We start from the raw sequence: 27,730 nt of genomic DNA, 5'->3' as shown, positions 1-27,730 counted from the left end.
ACGCGACCAACGGTCAACACGGTCGACATGATGCACTGCCTAGATATGGTTGGTCTGTGTATAGGCACCGGTGAAGTACGTATCCAAAACGCGTACCAAGTCAGTTTCATTGCGGTCGAGGTAGAGCACCAACTCATGCTTCATGATAGAAACGTCGAGGCCATTCCAATAATCGCTATATGATGGTCGCAGTCGAATCTCAGCTGTCTTTGCAGGATTCATGACAGCATCAGCCACGATCACATTCTTTGAAACCTAGTGAGCCGAAGTACGCAGATATGCGACGGTTTGCGTCGTAACCATTAGTAACTTTAGGATATAGAACTATCTAAACAGATATTCGATTTTCGTCAGGATTCCTGCAGTTTTTGAAGAAAAGCCATCACACGTAGTGGTCTTTGGAACTGTGTCATATAAAGGATGGTGGTGTGAGAAAACAATTTGGGCATAAGTCCACTGCAGTCCCGTTCCGGTCGCTGCTCCTAACTTCTGATGGTTCAGCAGAGAGGGAAACTTTTAAGGTCGTAATGGTGTACGCATTTGGGTGTGCCTCATTGGTGGGAGTGTCCTGATGGCAAGCTTATGTATGTGTATGCCGCCTACTTTCCAATATTTTGACATAACACTGGCACCGACGACAATCCACCGGATGTTCTTCACCACACGTCACGCTTTTGGCCATCCTAGCAGCATGAGCAGAGAGGATGTCTAAAACTTTCCGAAGGCCATGCTGTCAGGCATTATAATCCAACATGCAGCGTGCGTTCGCCAACGAGAAGGTCCAAGAGATCCATATTGATCAGCATGAGCCGCCGTGGGGAACGTACTTATGACATCGATATCTCGCTGCAGTCATATGCTACCTCTGGATGCAAACTCCTCATTCACTGTTGCTTGCCAGTCATTTGCCACAGGAGCACCGGTGGTGCTCCACCGTACCCCTTCCCTCCCACAGGCATCTTCAATAATATACAGGAATGTGAATGTCGGTTGTCATCTGATAACTGAAACAGGACTATATAATCTATATAGCGAACACCATCTTCAGAACCTGAAGAGCACCGGTGCAAAGATGGTCGAAATGTTGGGTTTATAGTTATTTTTTCATCATGACGAGGCCTGACACCAAAAAAGATTTTATTGAAACTGACAGGCTGTGGAAGCTGAGATCTTAAAAGAAAAGATTAATTACACAACTTTAGATTTTTGAGTCGATAATGAAAACTTTATGACTGCCCTCTCAACTTGGTTCCACCTCTGATATACGATTTTTCGCTAGGGGTTGGAGCCAACGAGGTATAGGTAACTTGTAAATCAGAGTAGATATTGCAGTAAAAACGCAAGCTAATGCCGACATTCATGGGAAAAATACAACGTAACTCGAAGATGTAGTAAATTTCTTGTTTCTTGGAACTCTGTCTTATTTATATCCTTCTTTTGAGTGGTATAACACATTTTTGATGCTAATTTTAAATTGAACGTGTACCACATCTGCCTTCAGTAGGTGTATATTTCTGACACTACTAGCTTCTTGATCGCTGAATCTATCAGTTTCTTCCTTTCAACAACTTTTCTGGGCACTGTTCAAATGCACTGCTACGCTTTAAAGTAATAATATTAGAAACAACTAACATTGCTCGTAAATATTAAACTTTTTATGCTGACTTTGCCTTTTCAAAGTAGCCGACGACGACGACACGGAGAAATAATATCAACGAATTTTAGAGCCATTCTTAAAGTATAGATGCTGCATAAAATAGAATAAAATTACGTAGGTGTGATGTAAGATGCATAAATATAAGAAATCTCACCTTGCGTCCAGAAGTCAGTAAGAAGAGCTGTAAGAAGAGCTGCTTTAGTGTGTGACGAACAGAACCGGAGACAGGGCGTTCGAGAGGAGACTGCGCAGATGGTCTCGATGCAGGCGCAACTTTGGCTGATGCCAGCTAATGGTGTCACGATTGCGTGTACCGACGCGCTTATTACCGCTTACCACCAACTGGCCGCAACTTAGCGGCAAACAAGACATGCAAATGTGCCAAAGCGTGTACACACGTGCTTAAAGCCGAAAGCTGGCTCGTTAACTGTGGTGAGCAGCTCTGTGGAGCAACTCGCTTAATGAGGGTAACTAGAATAGCATCTGATTGTCCCGTGTGCTTCTTGTCTCTTGAAGTAAACTTACTGGAAGTCCTGTCTAATCTACAGACAAAGGGAGTTAAAATGAGAGAGAGAGCGAGAGAGGGTAGGAGGGGAAGGGGGATGGGGAGAGTTATACATAAACTTGATTACAAATGACGACTTATGTGGAATATAATATTGGAGAGTAAAATCAAGATTTGATTCCCCTAAAACTCATAATATGACGTGGTACAGGATAAATATTAACCAGGTATGTTGATGAATATATATAACAACTGATAGTTGCTAGTTAAACTTAACTCGGATGGTAATAATTTGATTACAATATTGAGTGTGTAACTAAGTCAGTGAATGACCAGCACTATATAAGACCCGATGACGATATAATTTCAGTAGAGAAGTTAAGGACAGTCAAAGGAACTACTCTTCTTTTGGCTTCTGTAGCCATAAGCTTTGGAGTAAAGACGACAAGAATTACTGGTTCAACCGTTTCGAATGATAATACAAATTAATAATTCATAGTAAAGAGAGTACAAAAGTAGATTAGGTAATAATTACGTGAATGAAATAAGACTGGTCTGAGTAACGTACAGTGGATAAACGAAAGAACCAATTATATCCCGACGGCCAGCCAAATATATATACTAAGAATTTTAAAAGTTTTTTTTGTATGTTGAAAGATATGTTTGCTATATGTCTGACGAAACTGTGATTTTTGTTTTTAAATAATGGCTGATGACGGAAGTATGCGTGACAATTCTTACGAAGTAACTGTGCTGCCGGGTGCCTGCTGACAATCAGCAACGCTTTGAATTGCATCGCTCCTCAGAGAAGTGCTCGCATATTGGGCCTTCATAATGACTCTGTACATTTTCTGGTTTCGTTTGCAGTCTTACAAGTTACTTCATGTTGAAACTTAAAGGGGCCAAGCCTACTCGGCATCACCCATTTCATCCAAACTTATAGTCAACTACCTGAGTACCCCATACTGCTGTGTATATATTTACTGCAGTTGTGTTAGTCCATCTCCTCCTTAACTCTTTCTTCGTCCGTCTTTTCCACCCTCCTCCCTCTTAACATCTCTTAATCTCCTCTGCCCATCTCCTTCTGCCCCTCACCTCCTCTACACATTCTCTACCTCCTCTTGCCCCCTCTCTCCGTCCATTTGCTACTTCCCTGTCTCTTTGTTCTTAAAATCATCCCACTTACTCTGTCTACCAACTCCAATCTCCTCTATCCATCTGCTACTTCTTCGTTTGTCCACCTTTCCCCATTCTGAGTCCACCTCCTCCTGGTCCCTCTATCTTCTCCTCACTCTCGTAAAATCCTGTGCCCGCCCCTCTCTGCCGATCCCCTCCTCCTCCACTGTCTGCCGATCTACAAATTTTTCTTCCCTTTCCTATTTCCTTTCTTTGTCCATCTCCTCATCCCCCCATCTCTCTTACCGTCTCCTGCTAATCCTCTTCTCTGTCCATTTCCCCTTCCACGTCTCTCTTTCCAGCTCCTTCTCGCTCTTATGTGCCCACGTCCTTCCTCATCTCAGTTTGTCCATCTGCTCCTCCCACATTGTCTCTCTATGTTATCATCCCTCGCCGAATATGTTTACTGGTGATTATCAACACATTATTTCCTTCTAGACAGTAGGTGCTTATCTACCAAGTAACCGTGAAATCGATTCAAGTGTTCAGTAAGTTTAGAAGTTCTTTACCTGTGACTTTTCTGGCACACGCGCATGTTCCATGTATTTCACATTTAATTAATGTAAACAGATTTCACATAAACACTGAAGCGCCAAAGAAACAGCCATTGCATGCGTACTCAAACACAGAGATATGTGGACAGCGCTGCGGTCAGCAAGGCCTATATGAGACAAGAAGTATCTGGCGCCGTTGCTATACCAGTTACTGCTACTACAATGGCAGGCTATCTAGATTTAAGTGAGTTTGGACGTAGTGCTATGGTCGGCGCACGACCGGTGGGACACAGCATGTACGAGCATCTCTGAGGTAGCGAGGAAGTGGGGTTTTCACGAATGTCCTGTAGACTTCAGGAATCGTGTAAAACTTCAAATCTCGGACATCGTTGCGGCTAGAAAAAGATCCTGCAAGAACGGGACCAATGGCGACTGAAGAGACTCATTCAACGAGATGAAAGTGCAGTTTTCCGCAAATAGCTGTAGATTTCAACGCAGCGCCGTTAACAAGTATCAGCGCATGAACCATTCAACGAAACAACTTCGGTGTGGGCTTTCGGAGAAAAAGGCCCCCGCGGGTGCCCTTGATGACTGCACGACACACAGCTTTTCGCCTCTCCTGGTCCCGTGAAACCGTTGTTGGACTGTTGATGATGGGAAATAAGTTGCCTGGTCGGACGGGTCTCGTTTCAAATTGTATGAAGTGGATGGACGTGTACGGGTATGCCGACATCATGAATCCATGGCACCTGTGTGACAACAAGGGAGTGTTCAAGGCGGTGGAGGCTCTGTACCGGTGTGGGACGCGTGCGTTTTGAGTGGTACAGCACTCCTCGTACGTCTAGATACGACTCTGACACGTGGCACTTACGTAAGCTCCGGTCTCATTATCTACATCCGCTCATTTCCGGTTTGCGTTCCGACGGACTTGGGGAGCCCAGCAGGACTACGCGACGCCCCAAACGTCCGTAATTGCTACAGAGTGGCTCTAGGAACACTCCTCTAAGTATAAACACTTTCGCTGGCCACCGAGCTCCCTAGTCGTGAACATTATTGAGCATATCTGGGATGTCTTGAAGCGTGCTGTTCAAAAGAGATCTCCGTCCCCTCGTACTCTTACGGATTTATGGACAGCCCTCAGGATTCATGATGTCAGTTCCCTCCAGCACTACTTGAGACATTAGTCGAGTGCATCTCACGTTGTGTTGCGGCGCTTCTGCGTGCTCGCGGGGCCGTACACGATATTAGACAGATATAAGAATTTCTTTGGCTCTATAGTGTATTTTCATACATATTTCACTAGTATCCCTTGCTAAATCGCTCTTATGTGGCAATTTTACTGCATGAACAGCGAAAATGTAGTAAGCGATAAACTGTCTTCCTTTCACCATTCTGGGGGTTCTGGTCAGCGAGAAGTTTCCTAAGCTTTTGAAATTATGTGCAGAGTTTGTTGCAAGTTACGAAGTGCACTCATTCTCAAATACTGTACGAATAAAGTCTGCGAATTCACGCGTCATGAGCAACACTTCTCTTTTATTCCCAACCCTACCCCTTTGATAGGTACGTGTTTCTTACCCCGCAGCGACTGTCTGCATACAATAACCGATATGTGTACCAAGTTTGGTTGAAATCGGTTTAGAAGAGTATGTGGAACAGTTTAATACTCATGCCTATACCAGTCTCTTTGGCGCTTCAGTGTATATTACCCGTCATTCTCTATAGCTTACATCTATTTTTCTCAGTATTTCTATCACCTTGCTCCATTTTACATTATTGAACGCTTTTTCCCCAGTCGACAAACCGTGTGAAACTGTTGTGATTTTTCTTCATTTCTGCTTCAAATATCAAAAGCAGCGACTCATCTGTTTTCTTTGTTTCCTTACCTTTCCTGTAGCTAAACTGCTCACCATCTGACGCATCCCCTGTACGTCTAGTACTTAGGCGAAATCCTTGAATCTACAGGAGAAGAGAAAAAAGGCACAGAAAACTAATAACAAGAAGTGTATGTCCATGTACACAAAAATCAGGCACTCATAACACCCATGTTGCTACTAACAAAATCATTTACATGTATACAGCATAAATTCACTTCATGTCGCACCACAAATGATGCACAATCTGCAGTTCGCCAAGATAATGGGATTGATAATTCTACGTTTCTCTCCTTAACTTGTACAGCATTACTACTTTCCGCGTGATTTAAACTACCAGGATTAATTTTTGTGTACTTAGATTCTGCTTCTACGCAAGTAGTGACATTTTCCTTTCTTTCAGATCTCTCCATAAAACTGATATTTCTTGTTTCATTAGTTATATGCTTTCTACCTCTTCTCCACATATTCCGGAGTAATTCGGCTGCGTAAAGCTATGTTCTTCTCCCCAATACTTATTTTCTTCTCTATATCTGCCTGGTACGATCCTTAGTTTCCTTAGGCACGTTTGTACTGGCTGCTAGAAATTCAAGGAAATGGAATGTAATAATTAGCTTCACTTACCCGAGATATAGTGGGAATTAGTTACGTTTGGTGGCAGAAGGAATAAGACTTTTGGTCAGGTGAATACAGGGTTATAAATACAAACTCAAATAGGGATAATACAGGAGTGGGTTTAATAATGAATACAAAAATATGAGTGCGAGTAAGCTACTACTAACAGCATAGTGAACGCATTATTGTGGCCAGGATAGACAATAGGTCCATGCCTACTACATTAATACAAGTTCATATGCCAACTAGCTATGCAGATGACAAAGAAATTGATGAAATGTAAGATGAGACAAAAGAAATTATTCAGCTAGTGACGGGAGACGAAAATTTAATAGTCATGGGTGACTAGAATTCGAAAGTAGGAAAAGGGAGAGAAGGAAACGTAGAAGGTGAATATGGATTGGGAGTAAGAAATGGAAGAGGAAGACACCTGATAGAATTTTGCAAAGATAATGACTTAATCATAGCTTACACTTGGTTCAAGAATCATGAAAGAAGGCTGTGCACATAGAAGAAGCCTGGAGATACTAGAAGGTATCAGATAGGTTATATAATGGTAAGAAAGATATTTAGGAACCAGGTTTTAAATTGTAAGACATTTCCAGGGGCGGATGACGACTCTGACCACTTTCTATTCGTTATGAACTGTAGATTAAAACTGAAGAAACGGCAAAAAGGTGGGAATTGAACGAGATAGGATCTGGCTAACTGAAAGAAACAGAGGCTGTAGAGAGTTTCAGAGAGGGCATTACTGAATTATTGAAAAGAACAGGGGAATGGAATACAGTAGAAGAAGAGTGGGTAGCTTTGAGAGATGAAATAGTGAAAGCAGCGGAGGGCCAAATAGGCAAAAAGAAGAGGGCTAGCAGAAATCCTTGGGCAACAGAATAGATATTGAATTCAATTGATAAAATGAGAAAATATAAAAATGCAGTAAATGAAGCATTTACAAAGGATTACATACGTCTCAAAAATGAGATCGACAGGAAGTGCAAAATGGCTAAGCATGGATGGCTGGAGAACAAATGTTAGGATGTAGAGACATATATCACTAGGGGTAAAAGGTGGGAATTTAAAGAGATGGGACCTGGATAAACTGACTAAACCAGAGGTTGTACAGAGCTTCAGGGAGAGCATAAAAGAACAATTGACAGGAATGGGGGAAAGAAATACGGTAGAAGAAGAATGGGTAGCTTTGAGGGATGAAGTAGCGAAGGCAGCAGAGGATCAAGTAGGTAAAAAGACTATGGCTAGTAGAAATCCTTGGGTAACAGAGGAAATATTGAATTTAACTGATGAAAGGAGAAAATGTAAAAATGCAGTAAATCAAGCAGGCAAAAAAGAATACAAACGTCTCAAAAATGAGATCGGCAGGAAGTGCAAAATGGCTAAGAAGAGACGGCTAGAGGACAAATGTAAGGATGTAGAGACTTATCTCACTAGATGTAAGAATGATACTTAATACAGGAAAATTAAAGAGACCTCTGGAGAATAGAGAACGACTTTTATGAATATCAGGAGCTCAGATGGAAACCCAGTTCTAAGCAAAGAAGGGAAAGCAGAAAGGTGGGAGGAGTATATAGAGGATCTATTCAAGGGCGATGTACTTGAGGGCAATATTATGGAAATGGAAGAGGATGTAAATGAAACTGTAATGGGAGATATGATACTGCGTGAAGAGTTTGATAGAACACTGGAAGACCTGAGTCGAAACAAGGCCCGGGAGTAGACATCATTCCATTAGAACTGCTGACAGCCTTGGGAGAGCCAGTCCTGACAAACCTCTACCATCTGGTGACCAAGCTGTATGAGACAGGTGAAATACCCTCATACTTCAAGAAGAACACGGTAATTCCAATACCAAACAAAGTGGGTGTTGACAGATGTGAAAATTACCGAACTATCAGTTTAATAAGTCACAGCTCCAAAATACTAAAGCTAATTCTTTACAGACGAATGGAAAGACAGGTAGAAGCCGCTCTCGGGGAATATCAGTTTGGATTCCGTAGGAATGTTGGAAGACGTGAGGAAATACTGACCCAACGACTTATCTTGGAAGATAGATTAAGGAAAGCCAAACCTACGTTTCTAGCATTTTTACACTTTGAGAAAGCTTTTCACAGTGTTGACCGGAATACTTTCTTTCTAATTCTGAAGGTGGCAGGGGTAAAATACAGGGAACGAAAGTATATTTACAATTTGTAAAGATACCAGATGGCAGTTATAAGAGTCGAGGGACATGAAAGGAAGCAGTGGTTGGGAAAGGAGTAAGACAGGGTTGTAGCCTCTCCCCGATGTTATTGAATCTGTATATTGAGCAAGCAGTAAAGGAAACAAAAGAAAAAATTGGCGTGGGTACTAAAATCCCTGAAGAAAGAATAAAAACTTAGAAGTTCGCCGATGTCATTGTAATTCTGTCAGAGAAAGCAAAGGACTTGGAGGAACAGTTGAACGGAAAGGACAATGTCTTGAAAAGAGGACATAAGATGAACATCAATAAAAGCAAAACGATGAAAATGGAATGTAGTCCAATTAAATTGGGTGATGCTGAGGGAATTATATTAGGTAGTGAGACACTTAAAGTAGTAAAAGTGTTTTGCCATTTGGGAGCAAAATAACTGATGATGGTTAAAGTAGAGAGGATATAAAATGTGGACTGCCAATGGCAAGGAAAGCATTTCTGAAGAAGAGAAATTTGTTAACACTGAGTATAGATTTAAGTGTGAGGAAGTCGTTTCGGAAAGTATTTGTATGGAGTGTAGCCATGTATGGAAGTGAGACATGGACGATAAATAGTTTGCACAAGAGGAGAATAGAAGCTTTCGAAATGTGTTGCTATAGAAGAATGCTGAAGATTAGATGGGTAGATCACATAACTAATGAAGAGGTATTGAATAGAATTGGGGAGGAGTTTGTGGCACAATTTGACTAGAAGAAGGGATCGGTTGGTAGAACATCTTCTGAGGCAACAAGAGATCACCAATTTAGCATTGGAGGGCATCGTAAAAGTCGCAGAGGGAGGCCAAGTGATGAATACACTAAGCAGATTCAGAAGGATGTAGGTTGCATTAGGTACTGGGAGATGAAGAAGCTTGCACAGGATAGAGTAGCATGGTGAGCTGCATCAATCCAGTATCAGGGCTGAAGGCCACAACAACAACAACCCCAGGCTAGCCCCCAAGTGGTACCGACAACGACATGGTCATTTCCTCAACTACAGAGAACACAAGTGACAAGGACGCTTAAACATAATACTACCATAGCACTTCGCAGTGTAATAACTTCTCTGCCTGAGTGACCTCTCATGTTTACTTCTGGATACACTGGAAACCATGAGGCACTCCACTTGCTCGCAACCAGATAAACTGCCCACACTAAACGAAGCTTTTTCTCGTGGATCCAATCGCTTCTTTGTAACACCCTGTGTATCAGAATCTGTCATATGTCACCCCTATCCATCAAAACACAGCAACTAAATAATACTATAACAAAACCATAAACAACTGCAACAACAATGCTACACACTTCCACTTTTCAATAAATAAAACAAACAGAAAGCACAGGACGAACTGAATCATATGAAAATAAGCAGACTTAAATGCAAAACTGCCACAACACTTACCGCAAAGTTAGACCCCCTCAAGCGCTACATACAGGGTGTATATTAATAAAACCAACAAACTACGGGGACAGATTCCTGACTGGACATGGAGGAAAAGAAGTCCTATGAACATTTGTCAGAAAATTCATCACTGCCACTGCGGATGACACTGACGAATGAAGGTTCCCCTGGCCATATGCCGTGTGTTCCTTTTGTGCTGCGCCGAGCGGTTCTAGGCGCTCCAGTCCGGAACCGAGCTGCTGCTACGGTTGCAGGTTCGAATCCTGCCTCGGGCATGGATGTTTGTAATGTCCTTAGGTTTATAGTTCTAAGTCTAGGGGACTGATGACCTTAGAAGTTGAGTCCCATAGTGCTCCGAGCCATTTTAAACCTTTTGTGCTGCAAGCTGCGTGATTTACGAAGCGGACTGGTTGCTGTCATTTAAAACTGATAAGGATAATAAATTAAGTGCATTAGATATTAATTTTGGAAATAATTTAAATTCCGAATTAAGTTCTCTGAAGGCTAATGTGGGCGAAATAAATAGTCAATTTGGATCAATGAAACAAGAAATAGTGAACGAATTAGATAATAGATTAGAAAAAATAGAAGTGAGCTGGCATTCCAAGGTTGAAGCGGTTGAGGCTGAGCTGAGGGGTGACACTGATTCTGGAATGTAGATGTGTGATGATAGAGAAGAGGCGATAAGGCAATCTTTGTCTGAACTGAATGTGAAAATAGTGGCTAGCAGTGATGAGACAAAAGCTGTGCTGATAAATAAAGCAGACAGCACAGCTGATGATCTCAGAAAGGAAATGGCAACAGTCACCTCAAAAGTAAATGACAGAATTACCCAGATAGAATTGTATAATGTTTCAGGTCATGCTGGGTGTCCAGGAATGCAGGCACCTAGTGGAAAGCCATTTTCAGGCGAAAACAGATATCACGTCACGGATTTTTTGGCCAATTGCAAGGGCTGTTTTCTGCCTCGGATGTCAGATGAAGCAAAAGTAAAATTTGTAAAGAGAATGCCGGGAGGTTCAGCTCAGACATGGGCTAACAAATTTAAGGGTCAGTTCATTTCATTTGAAATATTTGAACAAATGTGTCTAGACAAATACTGGAGTAAAAATTAGCAGTGTAGGTTGCAAAATGAGTTTTTGAATGGACCTGTATACAGGGGAGGCAGACAAAGTATGAGGGAATTTTGCCAGGATGAGTTGAATAAATTGGTACATCTGGTTCAGCCTTTAGGTGTGTTAACAGAAATATCTACTTTAAAGAGTAGACTACCTGAGGAGTTACAATGGGAACTCATACATTGCCCCACTGATTCTGTGGAGAAGTTTTTAGACTTTGTTGAGAGGATGAAGCAGGCTATGTGATATAGGCCTGGCTCAAAGGGAAACAATTCATGGAATAACCATAGGGATCTGGGGGAGAGAAGAAATATGAATTAGGTAACAATCATCAAAGTGAACACAGAAATAGGAATTTGGGAAATAATCATCAGAGCCATCATGGTGACAGAAATATAAATGAACATTGGAGAGGAAATGGGGGAAGCTATAATGAAGAGAGCCACAGTCAAAGGGATTTTAGGGGCAATGATGTGAGAAATGGACCAAGGCCAATGCTGGGAAATGGACCTGGAAGAGGGGACAGAACAACAGCACGCAACAGGGACAGCATCCTTTAAACTAGTAGTTGTCTCAAATGGGGTCCACTTTGAAACAAGACAAGTTGCAAACAATAGGGCCAATAGATGGAACGATAATAATGATAATCAGACTGGGGGTGGTTATCCTAAAAGGGAGTATGACAATAATGATAGAAGTAGGAGAGAGGAAAGTATTTGTGGTATGGAGGCTATTTTAAATGATGGAAATGTATTGGGGAGGTGGTGCATGGAGCATGGTAAAAGGAGAGCTTTTAAGAGGAAAAATGTTAGGGGTTTAAAGGCCCAAATGGAAGAAATCAGTGCTGAGAATGTTTTTTTGTAAAGAGTTTGGGGATGTGAATTCTGAGTAAGATAGTATTAGTTTGGTGAGCATTATTAACAGGTCAGGGACTAAGTCATTGTCTGAAGGTACAGATGGATGTTGTGATGACCAAAGTGTGTGTGAAAGTAATAGTAAGAAATTTGTTGAGTTGTGTGTAATGGAAGCAGATACAGTAGATGATAATGTTAATTCTGAGAGGGCCAAGGTGCCTGAAACTAATGGTTTTGTAGAAGATGGTAATGATTTTGGGGCCATAGTGCCTATTGTTGATGTACTGATAAATGAATATGTACCAGAGAGTGTATCTTGTGAAATTTATGAGGTTAGCTGTGAGCAGGCAGAAGTGCCTGGTTCTGAGATGTCTGGTGAAACTGGTGTGCAGGATGGTAATGCAAGTGATGTTTTGGTGGGGAAAGCTGTATCCGAATCCATGAAACATGATGAAACAAATTGTGCCAGTGTTTACATGCATGGGGTTAAACAGCAAACTAAGAATGAAGAAGAGTGTGTGATGAGGGAGAGGAATAGAAAAGGTGAATAATTATGTAGTGTATGAGGACGAGCAGTATGGGGGTATGGAAGAGGCTGAACAGAATACAGGTTGGATGGGGAAGAGTGAATGTGACTTTGATGCAAGTGATTGGGTGGATTTTTCTACGCATATACAGAAATTGGGACAAAAGGTATGAGAGAACGAGAAGTTTAGTTTTGCCACAAAATTAGGATGGTTGGGCTTAGAAAATAAAGAATGCAAAGATGCTTTTGAAGTAATATTTGAAGGGGATAATGAAACAAAATCATTCACTGGGGCGGGAGGGGGGGCAGGTATTCACTGTGGAAAAGTATTGTTCTAATGAAGTGGAGGAGGATCTTTCAGCAGAAGTAGAGCTCAAGCAGAAAACATTTTAGAAAGGTACAACCAATAGTTAAAGTTCAGATAGGTGAAGTCAGTGAAGAAGCCTTGGTGGACACAGGTAGTACAGTCAGTGGGATAGTAGAGGGTTTCTACAACTATATCAGGAATGACAAAATGGTAGAATTCCTGGTCACAGGGGCTAGAATAAAAAAATGCTACTGGTAATTATAGTATAACAGTGAGGAAGGAGGTTGTGTTAGAGGTAAACATTGGTGCAGAGCTGTTTAGTCACCCATTCCTGGTGACTCAAAATTTAAGTATAAATATAGCTCTGGGTACAGATTTTTTAAATAAATGTGGGGCAAATAGTAACTGTGGGGGACAGGTTATTGGAATTGAATGTTGGGGGATGTATAAAGGAGACAAAATTTGTAAATGCAACAGGTAATGATTTAGCGGCAAGCTTGCACATGGCCCAGTACATGTTGAATTCAGTAGGGATTGAGGAGGAGATAAAAAGGAAGGTCTGTGAGACAGAGGTATTGGTGACAATGAGAGGGAAGAACTGTATAATTTACTTGTAGAGAATAAAGATATGTTGTCAGAGAGACCTCTGAGAGTGGTAAATTTTGAATATGCCTCATGAGCCTAATAAGAAGTAAACATTATGTGCTGTGGTATCTGAATAACTGTTTAATTTTTGGTGCATGGGGGGTCCAGCACAGGCTGAACTTACCGCCTTGACAGGGAATGGACTGATATGAACTTACCAACCTGACAGGAATGGACCGATACGTCAAAAGGAAGCTGTTCAAGGCATCTTCAGTCGACGATAAGACCTTTCGTATCTAAGTCCTGAAGGTACGAATCATCCATTCAATATCTACACTGGGGGAAAGGGGCACTGGCCGGATCGTATAAGCCATTTAGGCAATAGAAGGCCGTTAGGTAGATCGACGTAAATGTGGGACTATTGTTTGATTCCAGGGTGCAAGGTGACCTGTAACAGCACTGGTGGTGTTTCGGATGATAGTGGACGACATGTAAACCACACTTTGGAACCTGGAAATGGTGTGAACACCATCAGCTACGTACTTCTACTTCTAGTTCTGCATGGATACTCTGCAAATCACATTTAAGTGTCTGGCAGAGGGTTCATCGAACCATCTTCAAAATTCTCCGTCATTCTAATCTCGCAGAGCGCGGGAAGAACGAACACCTATATCTTTCCATACGAGCCCTAGTTTTCCTTATTTTATCGTGGTGATGGTTTCTCATTATGTAGGTCGGTGTCAACAAAATATTTTCACATTCGGAGGAGAAGGTTGGTGATTGGAATTTCGTGAGAAGATTCCGTCGCAACGAAAAACGCCTTTCTTTTAGTGAGGTCGAGCACAAATCCTGTATCATTTCTGTGACACTCTCCCATATTTCGCGATAATACAAAACGTGCTGCTCTTCATTGAACTTTTTCCATGCACTCCGTTAGTTCTACCTGATAAAGATCCCTCACCGCGGCGAAGTGTTGTAAAAGAGGACGGACAAGCGTAGTGTAAGCAGTCTCCTTAGTAGATCTGTTACATTTTCTAAGTGTCCTGCCAATAAAACGCAGCCTTTGGTTAGCCTTCCTCCCTCAACATTTTCTACCTGTTCCTTCCAATTTCAGTTGTTCGTAGCTCCCTGAAGTGATCAACTTGATCGATGTGAACACTCTCACATGGGTAGTCAAGGAGGAGCCATGGCGCTAACTGTTCGCGTAGATATGCGAGTTAGAGAGAATAGGCATGGCAGGAGACGTGTGTTCACTGTCAGTGTCGATATCAGGCCAATAGACGTGCTGCTTGACCAAAGCCTGCATGCGGTAGGATGACCTGGCAGGTTACATGCTGTTGCCACCGCTACAAGACAGCTGACAGAACCTTCTGCATGACGGGGTCACGGGATCATGGGAATTCGTCCAGGGTTGCTTGTAATTTCATGGCGATCGGGTTCCACGTCGGAGCCCAGGGAGGCGGAACGAGGCATTACAGTGGCGTTTCTGGCTGTGGGCTGAAAATGTATGTCGTAAGGACATCCAATTACAAATGACACTTAGGGTTGCCGACGCTGCTGCTTCTTACCCAAGAGCTTTTCCCAGTGTACGAACACCGAATAAAGAGTTTATGGTCAGTCAACAGTTGACATGATAATTCTAGCACCATAAACAACCGCTAAGGTATCTGTCTGAGTTTGGGAGTAGCTGAGGTGCACAGAGTTTTAACATTGTGGAGGTGAAGACATTTGGGTACATCAAATCTGCTGACAGCCTGAGAGACAAAACTGTTGCGGTGCACAAGTAGGATGCGTTCATCGCCAGTGACGCATAGCGTCAAACACGGAGTTGATCTTAGACCACACCCCAGGCGCTGAAAAGCTTTATCAGAGGCGACCAACCACGCAGATTCGATCCCTTTGTTGCGGAGCTGATTTGAAGACTGCGCGACCTGCAGAAACTGTTTAAGTCAGCAAGAGCTGGCACGTTGATAACTGCATCGAAGTACTCGCGTGTGGGTGTGATACGCTTGTGAGTACGAATGTGGTCCAGGTATTTGACGCTGAGGGCAAATTTACTGCACTTTTTCAACCTATAATGGTTCAAATGGCTCTAAGCACTGTGGGACTTAACATCTGAGCTCATCAGTCCCTTAAATTTAGATCTATTTGAACCTAACTAACCTGACAACACACACACATCCATCCACGAGGTAGGATACGAACCTGCGACCGTATCAGCAGCGCGGTACCAGACTGAAGCACGTAGAAGCGCTCGGTCACAGCGGCCGGCCAACCTATAATGCAAACCACTTATCTGTAGGTGAGTGAAGAGGGATTTAAAGTTCTGGTAAGTTTTAGCGTAAGTTGAAGCCATAGTAATAATATTACCCAGATAATTAAGACAGTATAGAATGTCTTGAATTAGTTGTCGTAAAAATACTTTTGGATAGTGACAGTTGCACTGACTACCCGAAAGGATAAGTGACTGTACCTGCACAAGTCGAATGGCGGATCTAAATAGTGCCGCTGGTTTAAGCGTCATCAAGTGACAGCAGAAGGCAAGTAAATTTTTAATCAATTTTCGAAAACGTTTGAGCCCAGCTAGTTTGTACGTTGCTTTGGGCAAGGCACCGGATGTAGTTCAGTGTTCAGTGTTGTGCTGTGGTTTAAAAATGGCCATGAAACCACCACAACTACCTAACGAGTCAATCAGTATTGTAATGACAGCTATAGGAATTTCCCATCGACTAGCGGAAACAGAGGAAACAACGAGTTGATCCTGAAACCATGCGAGATCTGCGTAAACAGCTTGACAATCTGAAAATGGAAGTGGTTGAGCTCGGCAAAATTTAGGCATTGCAAAAGCCTTCAGAGAGATGTGAGCCATGAAGTTAAGTGGACACCCTGGTGCTGGCTGAAATGTCTCGTTATATATCGCTCACAATATGAGTCATTAAGTTACGCACGCACTCAGGCTTTTGTTGAAACATCACCCTACAAATCGCGCAAAGCGCGTCAAGATCAGAAAAAGGCAATGTGTTTGATACAAAATTAACTTAGTACTCTTCTGCGAACTCAAAACTAGTGGAATCACCTAAGCCGAAGAGTGGATAACAGCTGGGGAGCGCACCATTAAAGAGATTAATACTCATACACCGCTATTGCACTTAGCCACCAGTGACAATTCTCTGAGGGAAGGATTAGCCCTGAGGCAGTAAGAGAGGACTCGGACCTTGGCCTGTCGCATCGTTGGTGAATCGAGCTTGCAAATAGTACGCAGACAAGTCTCGTGATACGTGATAGTTGAGTTCCGTGCAACTGCAGCGCATACCGAGTTCGTGTAAATCGAGAATAATTTCGTACGTTGTAAATATGGTTTCAGATTCTCGTTTACTCACATATTACATTTCAAGTAGTACCGTTTCTTAGTATTTTTCACCAAAATCAGTATTTTCGTTGTAGTGAAACGCATTTCAATGCGAAATTTATGCACTGAAAATATTTAACACTGAAACACACAATAATTCACTGTAGTTACTATTCCATCTTCCATGAACGCCCAGCCTGCTCCTGTCGGAACCCTTTCCTGTCCTAAGATTCTCAGAATGGTAGATAATGGGAGGTTTTAATTTGCAGTCTTCTGCAGCCCCTCTTCCGAACTGAAGGCTGCATAGGTCCTTGCCAACCCTAAAAACAGTTGCTGATTTTTCTTCCATAGAAATAAATGTAGCCGCGCAGGATTAGACGAGCGGTCTAGGGCGCTGCAGTCATAGACTGTGCGGCTGGTCCCGGCGGAGGTTCGAGTCCTCTCTCGGGCTTGGGTGTGTGTGTTTGTCCTTAGGATAGTTTCGGTTAAGCATTGTATAAGCTTGGGGACTGATGACCTTAGCAGTTAAGTCCCATAAGATTTTACACACATTTAAACATTTTACATAAATGTACGGCTAGTTATTTATTTCCAAAAGAACTTGATTTGTAGCACAACCTTCTTCTGTCACAATACAGCAGGCTACAAGAAGTTCACCCGCACTGCAGATTATTTGGATGCACCTGATGAAACACTCTGCGCTCTGAGGCGCACAGAATCATGCCTTAGACCCAGCGTGGATGAGACAGATCACAATACCATTGGTGTGCATGGGCAGAGGGCAGGCAAAAGGGAGTGCACCCACTCGAACGATTTCAACTGTGTCATTGCACAGCGGAAGACTTGAATGGTGCAGCTTTCGGGTAGGCCCAAGTAACCTATTTGTTAGAGGCTTGTGACTTGGCATGAGCAACAGGGAAGACCTAGCAGCTGCTGAGTCCTAAGGCGGTGATCTGTAGCCTATTTGTTAGAGGCTTGTGACTTGGCGTGAACAGCAGGAATGCGCTAGCAGATGCAGAGTCCTGAGGCGGTAATATGTTGATCGATGTACGTGTGTAGACCATCAAAGATCCCCCTTGGAATTTGTGGCTGACAGACTGAGCTACCTTTGACTAAAACTGACTAACGTTTACATGGAATTGGCTCATCGTCGTTTTGCTACAGAACTAGTCTCTATCATGTAAGCCACAGCAAACCTGTGCTAGATGACAGATGACCCATGCATTGTAACCCATGGAGAGTGAAATGAAACGTCGGTACGACAGTAGATTGGTTTGCGTATCTTATTTATTCCGGCCCTGAGCCGTAGTACATCAGGAACAACTTGGTGGAGGTGTCCAGTGGCCTCCCTTGCGAAACAATAGACGTCCAGCACTGGTGACACTACAAAGAGTCAGGCCGAGTGTGGCATCACTCAGATAGTGCTGCCAGCGACATCCCTGGTTGCGAATGTGACGACATCACAGCATTGACAATACCGACGACAGCCATGACCTCCATCCAACGAGCTCCAGAGGCAGCGTCTCCTGTGACACAGCGTAAGCTGCCTCATCCCATGGTGAAACAGATGACCCCATACTGCATTCCAGTATATTGCTCCCGGTGTGAGAGGCTTGTGGTGTATACTGTGCTACTGAGACAAGTCCATTAGTACTTATATATTCCTGAATATGTTCGGTTAGGACTTTAAGGCAATTACTCAAACACTTCTATGGTGGAAAGTGAGGAAAGGCTTCCGTCCCTGCACTAGCGAACTGCAATATCGGCTGATGCTTTATTGCAACCAGGTGGCTATGCTCCGCAACGCCTGTCGGCGGTGTTTTGCCTCACAATGCGTAACACTCGTGAATGAGAATTTCACTGTTCAGTGGAGTGTGCGCTGATATGAAACTTCCTGAGAGATTAAAACTGTGTGTCGGACCGAGACTCGAACTCGGGAACTTTGCCTTTCGCAGGCAAGTGCTCTACCATCTGAGCTACCCAAGCACGACTCACGCACCGTCCTTACAGCTTTACTTCTGCCAGTACCTCGTCTCATACCTTCCAAACTTTACAGAAGCTCTCCTGCAAACCTTGCAGATCTAGTACTCCGGCAGGAAAGGATGTTGCGGAGACATGGCTTAGCCACAGCCTGGGCGATTTTTCCAGAACGAGAGACGAGGTACTGACAGAAGTATAGTGTGAGGACGGGGCGTGAGTCGTGCTTGGATATCTAAGATGGTAGAGCACTTGCCCGCGAAAGGCAAAGGTCCCGAGTTCGAGTCTCGGTCCGACACACAGTTTTAATCCGCCACGAAGTTTCGTAACACTCTTGCCAGTCTGCAGCTGGATCTGTGGCAATTCACTTCCAGTCAGGTTGCTTTTCGATCAAATGTTACCCTAATTTTCATCAAGGCCTAGTCCTTCAGGTCATCCAAAGTAGATTATCTTTTACACTAGAGGTCCTGGCAACAGACTCTTCGGTCCTGTTTCGTCTTTTAAGAAATATTCTAACAAGTAGTTTCCTTAACCATATTTATTAATCTCACACATTTCTACACGGCCCCTTTCCCTTTTCCTTAACTCAAACTCAAAGGAACTTCTTTCACTGCAAAGTTTCTTGCAAAATTACTTCTAATTGACTATTCCAGACGTACAAGCTAAAATCTATCAGCTATCCTTAATACTACTCGTTGGTGCTTTCATCTTCGTTTTGTTGTTTTTACTCTCGTGGTATCCAGTCCCCAGGAATCTGAACGACAGCTGAGTCCAGACTCCATCTTGTGCTCCATCATCTATGTAGCAAAACAAAGACTATTCTCAGCAGGACAAGTGCCGCTGTAGTGGTTGGTATGACTACAGTCATTGCTGTCTCTTAGAGGCACTGATTTTCCCCATATAAATTTACGCGCTTCAATAATGCTTTCCGAAAGACTCGTCACTCCCGTTGATTCAGAAGCTTGTTTATGGACTACATTAATCCCGGCACTGGAATTTAATTTAAGCAAGTTAGATTTGCGACTGGTAACACTTCCATCGACTCCTGTGGCTAATATAAATGAGACTGTGAAATAAGCAGTTATCCTTCAAATAGCGGCGAGCAGATGCCAAGTGGACCTCCATTATCTCGCACACCGTTCCATTTAATAACAAACCACTCCTGTATAATTCTAGCCTCTTTGCTGACGTAAGCTGCCCGTACTCGAAACAACTAGCCACTACTACCACCTTGTCACAGGTAGAGTACAAATAATACGTCTCGACCTGCTGAAAGTACAATTCTGTCTCTATGACTTCTTTATTGCATTCTCTTGACTCATTTTGTCCCATTAGCAATTTCACTGAGCAGGAATCCTGCTCCTTCTCTTATTATCGTATTCGGACAGACTGCGATTTCCATTTCATAGCACTTTTGTAACTTTGTTCCTCCATTCCTATAGATCTTCCTTTGCCTTCTGCAATTAACACTTTGCCGTCGGCAGGTCTCGTATAAATTTATTCGCTTGCGGCGGCAGCGCTAATTCGGATTACTTGGCTTGTCGCCGGGCATTCTTGACATTATCAGGAGATTATAAATTGTTACGTTTTACTAATCTCATCGTTAGTCCTCAACCCTGTTCCTCTACTTTCATGAAATTTCGAAGATATGCATTCGTAAATAAATACAAAATTTGTCTGTTTCATTTATATGTTTATTAGCATTGTCTTTGATACTTGTTATTTATCTTTCATATCATATGCAGCAAAACAGTCTCCAAGAAGTAACGTAACTCCACAAGACGTGCTTATTAAGTTAGTTGTGGTTTTGTTTTTGTTTCTGGAACATACATGGCAGTTTCTTCGTTTTCCATTATTCGTTTCGGAAATGCGTAGGCCTATTAGTTGGTGTTGCTTTATGTGACCGGAATGTCTGCCAACCGGATCATGATGAGATGTACCTGATGTAGTGGCAACCTCCAAGTTTTGTTCCGTGCGTTTATCGTAAATAATCGTATCGTCTCTTTCGTCTGCCATGGCAAAAGGGCCCAAGTACTCTTAAATAAAAAAACCTTGTTGACGTGTGTAACTTATTGTTACCTAAACAAAACACCAACAGAATGCAAAAGATACTAAAGTGCTGCCGCCGGCCACTGTGCGATACTATGCTGACGACACCACTGTGGTGTCGGCCACTGAGAGATACAATGCACACGACACCACTGTGGTGTCGCCTGCCGTTGACCGCTATTTCCCGCACGACACCAGTGTGGTGCCGGCGGAAGGCAGAGTGTTAATAATACTCGGTGAGTTTTACTCTTAGAAGTTTTTTCAGTATCTCCCTCATGAGATGATATGCATGTATTATGTAGCACTTGTAACACGCTTTTTCCCCTGCTACTGGTATAGAAACTTAAACGTAAACTTCAGCTGCATCAGCTCTCTTCGTTACTGTGGCTACCTTAAATTAAAAGGGTAAGTTTCCGTGTTCAGGTTCTACAAGCATCCCAATTTCCGGCGGTAGTTCCCTCTGTACTTTTTTTATACCTTCTAAATACTGCCCTGGCCACAACAAGTTTGTCCCTAGCTGACCTGTTAAAAGTCTGTAGGAAAGGTCCTGTAGATTTATTACTTTCCATTGTGCTCCATCTTCGATGGGCCGCAAGCAACCATTTCTTCATTACTGGTTCCCTGTGAAAGACCTCTTCTTGGGTTTGTAGTTCGCTGATATTCTGTATACCTACCTCTTCTGTAGCGCTGGCATACGTCATCACTTCTCAAGTCATACGTCGAGCAGCCATTTGTTACTCAATATGTCCTTCTCTAAACTTGCAATCGGCATAGTATACCAATCACTCACTTTTGCCCAGTGCTTAATCTCTTCTACGCTTTCTTTCACCCTTCCAGCGTCTTCCTCATCAGCAGTGCCTAATATTGTTTTCATAAGGTGACCTCCAGCGTCGATTGAATCCCTCTTTCTTAGCGTACGTGGAATGATACCCAGTACCTGAACATCTCACTACTTAATTCCTTATCGGCACCATGTACTCTCTCACATACTCCCGGCATTTCCCTTATCTAGCGCCTTTCAGTTCCTCGATAGAATTTTTGGAATGTTTCTCCCAAACCTCTCACTTCGTTACGCATCTCCCATTCGTTGAATCTCACCTGTATCACCCAGCAATGACTGGTGATCACCATGACTTTCACATGGCGAACAGCACTCCAACTCCCAGGTGTTTGTTCCGTAACGCTTCCTAGCCGACGTAGATCATGAAACCCGCGCAGCTGCTTAACCAATTACACTTAATATTTATTTTATTTTGGGTCATCAGTATTCTGATAGGTTTGTTGCAGCACTACACTTATTTCCACTCCTGGGCCTACCTCTTCATCTCATAATAGCACTTGCAAGCTACGTCTTCAGTTATTTGCTGGATGTATTGCAATTCTTCATCTCATAATAGCACTTGCAAGCTACGTCCTCAATTATTTGCTGGATGTATTGCAATCTCTGTCTTTCTCTACAGTTTGGCCTCTAAAGTTCCCTCTAGTACCATGGACGTAATTTCCTCATGTCTTAACAGATGCCCTATCATCCTGACCCTTCTCCCTATCAGTGTTTTCCACATATGCCTTTCCTCCCCGATTCTGCGCAGAACCTCCACACACATCTTATCAGTCCACCTAATTTGCAACATTCGTGTGTAGCAGCACAAATCATATGCTTCGATTCTCCTCTGTTCCGGTTTTGTGACAGTCCATATTTCACTAGCATACAATACTGCACTCCAGACGTACGGCCGGCATATGTGGCCGAGCTGTTCCAGGCGCTTCGTTCGCAGGTTCGAATCCTGCCTCAGGCATCGATGTGTGTGATGTCCTTAGGTTAGTTAGGTTTCAGTAGTTCTAGGGGACTGATGACCTCAGATGTTAAGTCCGACAGTGCTCAGAGCCATTTGAACCAGACGTAAGATCTTAGAAATTTCTTCCTCATGTTAAGTCCTATGTTTGATACTAGTAGACTTCTCTTGGCCAGGAATGCATTTTTTGGCGTTACTAGTCTGCATCTGATGTCCTCTTTACTCCGTCCGTCATTGGTTATTTTACTACTTAGGTAGAAGAATTCCTTCATCTACCTCGTGACCATCAATCCTGACGTTAAGTTTCCCGCTTTTCTTATTTCTGTTACTTCTCACTACTTTCGTTTTTCTTCGATTTACCCTCAATTCATATTCAATACTCATTACATTGTTCATTCCGTTCAGTAGATCATATATTTCTTCTTCGCTTTCACCCAGGATAGCAATATCTTCAGCGAATCAGGTCGTTGATATCTTTTCACCTCGAACTGCATTCCACTCCTGAACCTCTCTTTTATTATCATCATTGCTTCTTCGATGTGCAGATTGAACAGCAGGGGCGAAAGATTACATTTCTGTCTTACAACCTTTTTAATCTCCGCTCTTCGTTCTTGGCCGTCCACTCCTATTATTCCCTCTTGCCTCTTGTACATATTGTGTATTAGCCGTTTCTCCCTGTAGCTTACCCCTATCTTTCTCCGGATTTCGAACATCTTATACCATTTTACATTGTCGAAGGCGTTTTCCAGGTAAACAAATCCTATCAACGCGCCTGATTTTTCTGTGGTCTTGCTTCCATTACCAACCGCAACGTCAGAATTGCCTCTCGGGAGCCTTAATCGTTTCTAAAGCTAATCTGATCGTTATCCAGCACATCGTCAATTTTCTTTTCCAATCTTCAGCATACAATTTTTGTGAGCAAATAGGATGCATGAGCTGTTAACCTGATTGTGCGATAATTCTTGCACTTGTCAACTCTAGCATTATCGGAATTGTGTGATGATATTTTTTCGAAAGTCAGATGGTATGACGCCAGACTGATACGTTCAACACACCAATGTGAAGAGTAGTTTTGTTGCCACTTCCCCAAATGATTTAAGAAATTCTGAGGGAATGTTATCTACCTCTTCTGCCTTATTTGATCTCCAGTCCTCCAAAACTCTTTTAAATTCTGATTCTAAGACTGAATTCCCCATACCTGTCGACTGCTGTTTCCTCTTCTAACACATCATACAAATCCTCCCCCTCACAGTGTCTTTCAACGTATACTTTCCACCTACCCGCTCTCTCCTCTGCATTTGGAAGTGCAATTACCGTTGTACGCTTAATGTTACCACCCTTGCTTTGAATGTCACCGAATATTGTTTTGACTTTTCTGTATGCTGAGTCTGTCCTTCTGACAGTCTTTTCTGTTTTGATTTCTTCACATTTTTCCTGCAATCATTTCGTCTTATCTCACTTTCACTTCCCATTTATTTCATTCCTCAGCGACTAGTATTTCTCTATTCCTTAGATTCACCGAATATTTCTGTATTTAATCCTTTCATCGATCAATTGAAGTATTTCTTCTGTTACCCATGGTTTCTTCGCAGTTACCTTCTTTGTACCTATGTTTTTCTTTCCAGATTTTGTGATGGCCCTTTTAGAGATGTCCATTCCTCTTCAACTTTACTGCCTACTGAGCTATTCCTTATTCTGTATCTATAGCCTTAGAAAACTTCAACTGTATCTCGTCATTCCTTAGTTCATTGTATTCCACTTCTACATGTAAAGGTTCTTCCTGACTAATGTCTTGTCTATCCTGATAAGAACAACCCTATCACTGAACTGGTAAAACATTATATGCCCTACCTTCCTATTCATGACGATCCTACTCCAGTTATATCATTTTCTGATTCTGTTGATATTAACCTATACCCGTCTGACCAGAAATCCTTGTCTTCTTTCCACTTGACTGAACCCTACTATATCTATATTGAGCCTTTGCATTTCCCTTCTCTGATTTTCTGGTTTCTCTACCATGTTAAAGCTTTTGAAATTCCGCGCCCTGTCTCGTAGAACGTTATCATTCCGTTCATTATTCAATCTTCTTTTCATGGTAGACCCCCCCCCCCCCCCCCCCCCCGGTTGGCATGGCAGCCCGCTCCTTGAGATCCGAATGGGGGTCTATTCCAGAATATTTTGCCAATGGAGAGATCATCATGACACTTCTTCACCTAGGCGCCACATGACCTGTGGATGCACATTATGTGGATTTCATCGCCTTCTGCATCCACATGCCGTTGATCACTGCTGATTTTTCCGCTTTTAGTGGCAGCTTCCCACCCCTAGGACAAGAGTGTGCCCTGAATCTCTGCCCGTTACTCCACTCTCTTTGAAAAGGCCGTTGGCCGAACGAAGGTGACTTCTTAAGCCGTCTATTAATCAAAATGTAAATAGTTGCGGGATTCGAACTCGGTACTCACCACGTTTCGCTTACTATTTCAGGGCTCTAATACTACACCACAGAACTGATCTTGTATCAGTAGTCCCTAACCTAAGGAAATATTAAATAACTGTCTCCTAGTCCTTAATCCATACCGCTTACTCGTTATCGTTGCATTTACAAGCTCTCGTTCACCTTGCGATACTTGATCCCTCAGCCTCCCTTTCTCTTCCGCAGCTCCTATTTACCGTATAAGTTCCGGATTCCCATGAAAAGGTTTCAGCTGCCTTACATGCACAACTGCCGTTTCTTCGGCTACTGAATATAGACATTTACTGAATATTGACATCTATGTCTCTAAAAAATTGTACGCCCCCTGATACTTTGCAACTAACTTCTTTGTCTTCCCTTCCGGCGTAAACGAAGTTGTTAGCATCACTCACTGATCGACGTTACGCTGTGGTATTCATGTCGTGCCGGCCGGTGTGGCCGACTGGTTCTAGGCGCTTCAGTCCGGAAAAGAGCAACTGCTACGGTCACAGGTTCGAATCCTGCCGCGGGAATGGTTCAAATGGCTCTGAGCACTATGGGACTTAACATTTGAGGTCATCAGTCCCCTAGAACATAGAACTACTTAAACCTAACTAACCTAAGGACATCACACACATCCATGCCAAAGGCAGGATTCGAACCTGCGACCGTAGCAGTCGCGCGGTTCCGGACTGAAGAGCCTAGAACCGCTCGGCCACCAGCGGCCGGCCCTCGGGAATGGATGTGATGATGTCCTTAGGTTAGTTAGGTTTAAGTAGATCTAAGTCTAGGGGACTGATGATCTTAGATGTTAAGTCCCATAGTGCTTAGAACCATTTGCACCTTTTTATTCTTGCCGTGCAGCCCATAGCTTCTTCCTGTTTATCCAATGCTCGTGGATTTGCACTCCGTATTGTATTCCAAATTTCACCAAGCACTCAGGAAATCCTTTAGCAGGCTCTCCAGACTTACTTTTCCTCGTCTTCAAAATGTCGTACGGTGATGTCATTATACGACCATATACTGCTTCATACGGCGATAATCCTGCGTTCGTATGCTGTTCTGGAGTTGTAGGTGGAGACGACGTATTTCAAATAGACTCCAAGTTGCTGTGATACGAATCACCATAGTATCCGAGCATCTTCCCGATTCTCCTATGCACTCTTTCATTTCAGCCATTGATTTGTGGATGGAGAGGACTCGTCCCTAATTTCTTTACATTCAATAATTTAAAAAATTCTATAAACAGATCGACATGAAGTTCGTTCTCTGGTCTGCTTCTACTGTGCCAGGCATTTCATACTTCAGTACCCAATTATTCACGAGTGTTTGTGCCACTTTTGCTGCCTGCTGGTTTGGGATCGCGACCATTTCTACGTATCTTGAAAAATTATCTATGATTGTGAATACGTACGTATTCCTAACAGGGTGCTAATGCTTGAGGTCACTTCTGAGATAGTGCTCTTGTTCCGCTCTGTGTGCGCCCTGTATGTAATTCGGCACATACTGGTTTGCGTCCGTTTGCTTATTCCTCCACCAGTACCTTCCTGCTATGCTTTTGCTGGTAGATCTGCAACTCCGATGAGCCGCTAATACGTGATCATGAACTTCTTGTTGCACTCTACACCTTAGCTTCGCTGGTACCAATTCCCCGCTATCTCAACATGGTTTCTCTGCATAGCAACTCATCCTGCACACAAAACTACGATTGCTTAAAATACTGCTGACATTTATCATCCGCTCTATGTTTGCCATTCCTTATACTCATAATCCCAGCGTGTAATACTGCTACTTTCTATGAAAGCTATTCACATTTCCGTGCTTCTTCCCAGGTCTGACTTCGAATCAAATTCACTTAGACTTAACGCTCATCGTGTCAACCTACTAGAAAAATCATTTAACTCTCAACAATATTAGGCCTAATGCTGCATGAATTGTTACTTCCCTAAAGTTTTTACCGTACAAATAACACTGAAGTACATGATTCCATAAATAAGGTTTAACATCTCCTTCTCTACTCGGGAATAATTGTTTCTGCAGAATTTAGTTTTCTTGGTGCGTAAGCTACTGATGTTCTATGCCTTCTACCTCTAGTGCCAACACACAGCCAATTGTTTGATTTGATGCATCACATGATAAATTCTCTATGAAAGTCCGGAATACCAATATGTGACTCGATGTTAAAGCTTCTTTTTGCTTTTCAAGAGCATGCAGGCACTCTTCTGACTGCACAAATTTATTGTCCTTTGTCAACGTTTCAGTGGTCTGGCAGTACGCACATTTCCTTTTATCAACCAGTGGTGATAGTCCGCGACTCCTTACAACGATTGCCGGATTCTGGTACCGGAAATTCTCGTACAGCTGTAATTAATCTTGAGTATGTCTTAACCACACCTTTACTTATGATATGGCATACATACGCTACCTCTTCTATAAAAAAATACACTTTTCCCCTTACTCAGTGATAATTTCGCTACTTTTAAACTTAAGAGTAATTCCCTCAGTCGTTGCATGTACCGCTCCGTATGTGACGATTATGTCATTCAGATGCAGTAAGCGTTGCTGTGACTTTAAAACTCTGAAACGTTGCAGGTGAAATTTTAATGCGAATTGCATTCTTCAGAAATTTTAGTGCCTCCAGGGTGCCGAAAATCCTGTTTTGTGTCGATCCTGCAGTGCAACATCTGTCTGGTGAAAACCACCCTTCAAATCAATCGTTGAAGAATGTTTGCATTGGCAAAAATGGTCCAAGATGTCTGTGATGTTTGACCAAGGGT

The sequence above is a fragment of the Schistocerca americana genome, chromosome 5 (assembly GCF_021461395.2).
Source record: "Schistocerca americana isolate TAMUIC-IGC-003095 chromosome 5, iqSchAmer2.1, whole genome shotgun sequence".
In the NCBI taxonomy this organism is placed as follows: domain Eukaryota; kingdom Metazoa; phylum Arthropoda; class Insecta; order Orthoptera; family Acrididae; genus Schistocerca; species Schistocerca americana.
This window is presented reverse-complemented; position numbering follows the sequence as displayed.